The sequence below is a fragment of the Passer domesticus genome, chromosome 4 (genome assembly GCF_036417665.1).
Source record: "Passer domesticus isolate bPasDom1 chromosome 4, bPasDom1.hap1, whole genome shotgun sequence".
Taxonomy (NCBI): domain Eukaryota; kingdom Metazoa; phylum Chordata; class Aves; order Passeriformes; family Passeridae; genus Passer; species Passer domesticus.
The window spans coordinates 76,280,403-76,288,342 of NC_087477.1; the positions used below are offsets into that span (position 1 = coordinate 76,280,403).

At 47.6% G+C, this 7,940-nt stretch overlaps 1 long non-coding RNA gene across 2 annotated transcripts; it reads left to right on the forward strand.

Moving 5' to 3' along the window:
• Positions 1 to 2,036: 2,036 nt before the first annotated feature.
• LOC135300115 (uncharacterized) lies at positions 2,037 to 7,646 on the forward strand. Of its 2 annotated transcripts, XR_010361997.1 has the most exons (4): positions 2,037 to 2,399; positions 5,650 to 5,907; positions 6,226 to 6,351; positions 7,143 to 7,646. It is a non-coding gene; the product is annotated as an uncharacterized LOC135300115 (long non-coding RNA). The 2 variants fall into 2 exon arrangements; XR_010361996.1 differs by having other exon boundaries at positions 2,037 to 5,907.
• Positions 7,647 to 7,940: the final 294 nt, after the last annotated feature.

Genomic DNA, 7,940 nt, shown 5'->3' on the forward strand with positions numbered 1-7,940 from the left:
GGCTCTTTTCTCTCTCTCAGCTTGGGTTTTGGGCCTCAAGGTACTCAGTGCATGGAATCATCTGAAGGGTGAGTGCAATAGCTTTGAAAGAAGCAAAGGAAGTCAGGCAGGGAGCCTCCATAAATCTATCAGAAAGTTAAATACTGTAAAATCTCCATGTTGTTTACCAGCTGTGCCTACAATGAAGACAGAAATAATCCTGGTAAACATGACCTTTGATCAGCAAGGTGGAGAAATTAGGTCAAGCAGGTTTTTGCTTAGCTGAAACCATAAGCTGGGGATGAAGAGAAATAAAATTATCTTCCAAAAAATTTACTAGTCTGAGAGCTCCACAGTAAACTGCTGTTCAGCAGCCTGAGGCCAATTTGCTGCTCTTGCAAACCTTCCTTGCATCGAGCACCAAGCGCAGAGGGCAAAGGGACATGTGCACATAGTATAGGAGCAATTGCCTGCTCCGCGGACTGGGTTTTGATGTTTAAATTACATTACAGGGCATGCTCTGTCAGGCTTTCTGTATGACCTTGGGGAAGCCCTTCTGTTGGTTCAGTCTGGGTTATCTCCACCTGCAGAGCAGGGCACAGTCCCTCCTGCACCACGGCCGTGACACCAGGCGTGCCCAGGTCACACTCTGCAGAGGAGAGGAGGTTTCACTGCTGGCACAGGCAGCTGCACACCCAGGCCAGTGTGTGCTTGTCATCTCTGCATTGCATGAGGGGTCATGAAATTGCTGTGGGGCTCCTCCTGTGCTTGGTCTGTGCACCTCAGCCATGTCCGGGTGAAGCACAGAGCCAGGGTTCTCTGTGCAGGCAGTGAGGGACAGCACCCCACCTTGTGCTTTGGAGGGAAAAGAGGTTAGCACTGTGAAAACAGACCCTGGCTCTTTTTATTTACACCAGCAATGTGTCCTCCTGAGACTGGCATTAGTTCTGTGGTGTCCCATTAGGATCCTGTGCTCAGCACGGGGTCACAGTGAGCCTTGGTGCCTTCCAAACACCCTATCAGCACTGCTGAGATTCAGGCTGCCCCGAGGGGGAATCAAGGCTCAGCATGCTCATCTATAATTAGTGGATAAAAGGATTCTCAGGAGAACTTGTCATATGGAAAATATGCTACCTCAGAAAATGCAAATAAATAGCTGGTCAGCAGATTTGGATGGAGCAGGAAGTCCCTGCCTTCACCCTCATCCCTGGAGCCTTATGAGGGGGCCACCAACCTGAGCAAAGGCACCTCAGTCTGAAACAGGTAAAGAAGAGATCTCATCCTCCCTGGATATTATTTTACATTTGATGACAACATTTTCCAGACTCCAGGTTTTCCTACAAGCGGCAGCTTAGCAGGGTCTGCAGATGTGTGAGCACTCAGGGGGTTAAATCAGCAAATGGGTGACATGATTTTACGCCTGTGGGCGGTTTGTTCCAAAGATCAGCTGCTCCCAAAGCAAAAGTAAACTAACAGTGTTTATTATGAGTCACTTAGGCAAGCAAATTATTAGTAGAATCTCATCTGTGGTTATGCGAGTTGGGACCTGAGGTGAAGGTTAATTATTTTTTCCTTAAAAAAAAAAAAAAGAAAGGAAAAAAAAAAAAAAAGGAAAATAACCTGAGGTGCTTTAGCAACTGGGATGAGAAGATGCTTCCTGCACCTATCCGAGAGCGCTCAGCCTGGGCGTCTCTGGGTGCTCCCGGAGCTTGCCGTGCTGCTGAGTTAAAGAAGATGTGGATCTCATTCGCACAGCGAGGGCTCAGCCCCAAACCCCCCGACATCCCGGAGAGCCTTTTCATTAACTTCAAGAGGCCATAGCCGGCCCGGTGTGAATGGCCGGGGCCTGCCCGGGCAGCGGCGGCCTGTGCACAAAGGCTGCCCTCCGCTGCCCCTGACCTCCGCCGGGCCGAGGCACTCCACGGCCGCCAGGATCCCCTCAGAGTGCCTCACCCGGCGCGACGGGGCGCTGCCGATGGTGGCAGCTTTTCCTCAGGGCAGCACCTTGGGGTGCTGGGCTCTGCCCGGGCATCGAGAGCACAAAAGCAGACTGGGTGCTGAGAGGGGATGCTGGGGTGTTTCCAACCCTCCCTGCTACAAGGAGCATCCCATGAGAGCGTCTTCTCTATTGAAAGGAAAGAAGAACCCCCTGAGGACTGAGCCTTTTCCCCTCTGGTGCCTGGGGTCGGAGCTGCCTGAGCAGGGTGTGCTGGGCTCCCTCTTGCCCTTCCCTGTCTCCAGACCCGTGCCAGGCCCATTTGGGGGTGCCCAGTGTCACTGCGGACACCAGCACAGCAGTGTCCTGGCCATTTTGGGCTGCTGTCGAAGCTCATCCTGCTGTGCGTGGGCTACACGGGCTCCAGAGACACGCTCTTGTGGGGAGAAGGTGGCACTGAGACCGACCCCAGGGCTGCTCCAAGGTACCCAGGGCTTCTCAGCCATTTGTCTCACCAACACGGGCAGGACAAGGGTGGTCTACAGGCAAAGATGGTCTGCAGGGTCTGAACATCCCTCCACAGCTTGGGAGGAAACTGAGTCTTGTCAACTTCTTCTGGAGGGGCAGAGAGGCTGTGGGGTTGGGCTGAGCTAGGGTACCACGACAGAGGGAAGAAGGAAGAGGCCACATGAGCCCATCCCACTGCAGAAGAGCTCAAGTGTGATAGAAATGTCCAGACTGTGTAAATTCTCCCAGCGCGGTGCTTACCCTCAGTGCTCAGTAAACAAACAACAATAAAACAATGCAGATGTTTTGTGCATAAGGTAATAGAGTGGTAGGTCTCTTGAGTCAAATCTGGAAGCAGTTTAACCAGGCTCCTTGGAGCAGTGGCTCTGTGTTGCAGAGCACCATGGTGCTATTCACATGATTTTTAATGCAATAAAATTACACAATAATGCAATACAATAATAATAAATTAGAACAGAGACAGTTCTCAGACATAGCAAATGAGGAAAGGCAAGGTTTCACTCTTGCAATCCCAACTCATCCATAACCCTAGGCAAAATACTAGATTTTTCAAAGCAGCCTTGCTATTATTATATTTTTCTTTCTTTCATGTGCCTTTTTAGGCCACTCTGGAATAATAGTTCTCTTTGGGAAAACAGCATCCCTGTGCTTTGCTTCCCTCACTAGTGAATGCTGCAGAGGGAATTATAACTCTACCACTGCACATGAGAAAATCAGACACTGTGCTGATTTGTGTAGTATTAAATTTGGGCTTTGCAATTCATTTTCCCAAGGTCCAGCAGGGATCACTCAGCAGGCAATAGGTGCTGTCTCTGTCCTGGGAGACAAGATAGGAAATGTGAATTCCTGAGAGCACAAACCCAGTGAAGAGCTGGCAAAATGTACTTGCAGCCCAGCTACAGGGCAGCCAACAGCCCTTGGAGCTCCTTGTCCCGGGGAGTTAGAGCCCTTTGCTTTTCCTGCTTGGTCTCTGCCAGCAGTGGGAACTCCTCGATGCCATTCCCCAGAGCAATGGGGAACCTGTCAGCTCACAATCCCAGTACCATGGCCTTCACATCCAGAGAGACACTCTCCCACCCTCCCTCCCTTCCTGGTCCCTAAAATGTCTCTATCTCAAGGAAAAGCTTTTTAGCACATCAGCAGTCATGTTCAAATTCCAAGGCTAAGCACAGAGCCTGGGAGAGAGAGAGGGGCAAAAAAAAAAAATCAGGTGCTTCTCAAAAACAATCAACCTGATTCACATGCAGCTCAGCAGCTTTTTTGATGGCTCAATTCCAGATTTCACAGCTATTCAATAGTTCTCTTGTGTAGCTGATCCTTGTCTTAGAATTCAGCACAACTCAATCCATTTTCCCTTTTCTTTCTATAAACACCCCCCTCCTCCTCTTCCCCTCCCTTCTTTTTCTTGATTTACATCTCTAGGGAGATGGGAATGTGAGGGAGAAGCTTGTAGCCTTCCTTCCTGGGGGGCCTTGAACTGGTGTCCCCTGTCTCAGGTTCCCATTGTCCCCTCTGCACAAGCCGCAGCCCCTCTGCACTCCAGCCCTACTCAATTGGAATTTAAATGCTTCATGATTGTTGTCTCACAGAATAGGAAAGTGCTGCATTAAAGAGTAAATTACAGCAGACAAGTAACTGCCTTGGGAAGGAGTGTGAAAGGAGAGATGAGACCAGCACAATGGCCGTTTGCAAAAGAGGTTTTTTCCAAAGATGAAACAATCTTCCTGGTTCGGTCTCCTAAGGATAAATATGATGTGGACAGCGTAGATATGGGGCTTTGTCTGGGAAGAGAAGTGCAGCATGCTCAGGCCAGAACAGGCCCACGATGTGCATCCTGGGCTCAGATATGAGCTGTGTCCCAGAGCCAACAGCGTGGCTGGATCTGGGCCTGACATCTGGTTTCTTACATGGGCTCAATTCGGGCAGTTTAATGTGGTCCAAAGCACTAAGCAACTTGCAAAGAAATTAAGATAAGAAGTTTACTAATTTCCTTGCTTTTGCTGCTTTCTAAGCACAGGAAAAATGTTGAGTTTGCTAGTTTGCTCCCACTTAATGCTGAGACCACCCCAAAGATCATCCTCCTTTCCTTAGCCCCTCTGGTGATGACCATTTGTTGTTTAAACAATCTCGTTGTGCCATTGGGACCCTTTCTCCCTTCCCTGTGCTGTATCTACCTCAGATCTGCTTCTGCTTAGTCCAGCCTCCACTTTAGTCACCACTAGGACAGCCACATCAGGCCCTGAGATATTTTTCCAGGTGAGGTCTCTATGAGAGCAAGATGCTGAGCTGACTCAGCATGGAGCTAGCAATACCCTTAGCAAAGGATTGTTTTCTTGCCTGAAGGACAAATTGTGCCCTGCTAGTAATAGAAAGCAGCCTGTGTCTTCTTATGAGTTACAAGGGTGCTTGCAACTACATTGCTCATTTGTGTAAGATGGGGTTTCTCCACCAGGAGTGGCAGAAAAGAAAGGCTTTGACACTTGAGGAAAGCACAGGGAACTGTTAAAATTATGATTAGCATTCATCCAGAGCATCTGAGGGAGAAACAAAAATGAATTAGTCTCAGTGGCTCAGCCACAGTGCCAAGATCAGAACAGAGACCAGTCACACAAAAAGGGAGCAAAATTCAAGTATTTACCCTTGAGAGATATTGATGACATCTGTCTCCTTAACATTTTAGTCACCTTTGCAGAGCCTGTCATATTAATAGAGGATTCATGAATTAAACCAGCCAGGTGGTGTAAAGCATAGGTCATAGAAGTCCTAGGAAAAGCATCAAAAATGGCATGTTCACTGAGACAAGAGAAAAAAAGATCAGGAGATTTTCTCTCCCCTTTGCTCAACAGCATATGCCTTTCAAACTGTTCATTGAAATAAGGTGCCACGGACACACAGGAAAATAATGCACAAATATGATTAAAAAATGAAAAAGCCTCAATGTGCACACACACAGAGGCAAGCAGGCAGGCACACAGTCCTTCCTACTCCAAGATCATAGTGTATGCTTTCCCCCGAGCCGGCTCCGAGTGGCTCCTGTTTAATTACTCCTCTGGAACCACTGGAGAAAAGGCTGTGCCAACAATTCTTTTTTTTTTTTCTTCATTTGAAACTACATGTGAGAAATGCCCCTTGGCTCAATGTTGAAAATTAATGTCTCACTGCTGAAATATTTTTTCTTACTTTTTTTTCTCTGTTTTTTTATTTAGTGATCATTCTGAAACGAGCTTTTCAGATGGCCTTCACCAGGACTCTGATACTTCTTGTCTTTGCATGTTGTGAACCCCAATATTGTGATAAAATTGGAATGAACACAACCTATTGTTCACAGTGAGAATATTCTGTATTTCACTTAGAATTGGGTCTACTTTTGGCGTCTACAACCAAGTGCTCTGCAAAGCATATCAGGATTTACCAAAGTCCCACAGAAGTGACAGCATTTTGTCCTTTTACATCCAACTCTACATGTAAGTTTTGCAGGCAGAGAATAATTTTTAAAAAATGCCTTTTCCTAATCAGGTGTCCTAGTTCTCTTGACTTGCCAGACTCAACACTATGTTGATTCAATGCCTTGTGGCCAAAAACAAATTCTGCTGAAAACAATAGGAAAACTAGGCTTGGAATCAATGCATGCACAATGCAAAATAATTCACTCTGAGGACTTTTGAGGACACCCAGTGTGGTGTCATCAGAGGGCTGGCATCCTTTGGGAGGCCTGCAGCCAGCTCAGGGTGTGCCAGCACCCTTCCATGGCCGTGCCTCAGACCTGCACCCATGTCCCACAGCACGTGGAGCTCTGCTGGGAGGCCACAGGTGAGGAACCTCCTCCAAGTATGTGGTGAGCCATGCTTTTCCAAGAAGACATGGATCAGGACAGGAGCCAGCCAGGAGATGATCTAGGGATGTAGTAGGTAAGTTCAGCTCCCACTCTCTTCAGGCATTTTCTCTTACCAGAGACAGCAGCCTTTGGACTGCTCATGTGGCCATATCCTTTGGGCAGGTGAGACCTGTCTCCATGAGGATGGTGCCCAGAGCCAGAACAGAAGTTGCAAGCATTGAAATACCTCTTTATAATGTGGCACAGGGGCCAAACTCCCTTCAGCAGCAGAACCTTCAGCCCCTGTGCACCCCTTCTCCTCACTTGCTGCAAGGTCCTTAAATTCCCCTCACTGCCCTAAAAAATGCCATCTCCTCTCAGGTGTGCCCTGCCCCCTGCACTTACCCAGTTGCCCCAGTCCTGCAGGATTGCTGCCTACTACAGGCAGGCAATTTGCACAGATGTCAATTAAACCAACCCAGTGGTGCCTCCAGATTTCTGTTAGCACTGAGAGCACTGGCAAAGAGCTGCTGCATCTTCTGTGCTGTCTGCCTCTACCTCCCAGGCAAATGCAAACACCAGACTCCCAAGCACCAGCTCTCACTTTGAATTTCTCTGCTTTGCCTGCTTGTCTTCCAGCTCTTTAGCATGTCTTGAATGTGGCTTATTGTCTGCTAATAAAGAAAAGAGCATTGCTCTCCAGCAATGGCAAGATCCCAGCTTTCCTGCCCTGCTGCAGAGCCAGTTCCAGTCAGGGAAAGCAGCTATCACTGGAGGTTTTAAATAAACCAGCACTCCCCCCAAAAACCCTCCTGTTATATAATGCTCTCCTTCCTCTCCTTTTAATGAAAACAACCAAGTAACTGTCTATTTTTACTATGTTAGGGACAGATCCAGCAGCCCTCACTTGTACATGCCCGTCTGGAAATCAGTGGGAGCTCTGCCTGCATGGGAAAGAGCTGCAGGACCACGATCAGGAGTGACTAACATGAAATAAGGCTCCCCACTTCGGTCTGGGAGAGGCCAGAAAAACACGGGCCACAACATGGTGCACATTTTGCAAGTGACACTTGGTGTTAGCCAAAATATACATCAGTACCAAGGAGGCGTGTGGTAAAAGGCACATTCCTTTAACACACTATTACTGTAATATCCCGGTGCCTCCACATTAATTTGTTCCCAGGAAATTCCATCATCACTATTTCGAGCTTGTGGCTGTTCAAGACACTCAGGATGATGGGAAATTACCCTATTCAGGAAAACAGAATAATAAAAGCAGTGATTAAGTTTGCCTTTATCCTTAGTCTGCACACCCTTATCAATCTCTGGTGAAATATTTTTTAGTATAGAAAGATTCCAATTATGTTCTTAATAAACTTTGAAAAATCAGCCAGAATGGGGGGTGGTTTGTTTTTTTTTCCTGCAAAGTCCAAAGAATAATAGTGCCCCCAAAAAAATTCCCACAAAAAATGTATAGAACAAAATTTATTAAAAGGGATACTCTGCTCCAGAAGAGCTGAGCCTATGCAGTGGGATCACTGCCAGACTGAATCAGACCTGTCTGTGCTAGCCCAGTGGTCAGGGCATCTGGCCATTGGGTCCAATGCAACCAGCGCTGCCTGCTCCTAAAGAAAGCAATTATGGGCTGACCTGCTGTGGATTAAATGTCCTTCTCAGCTTGGT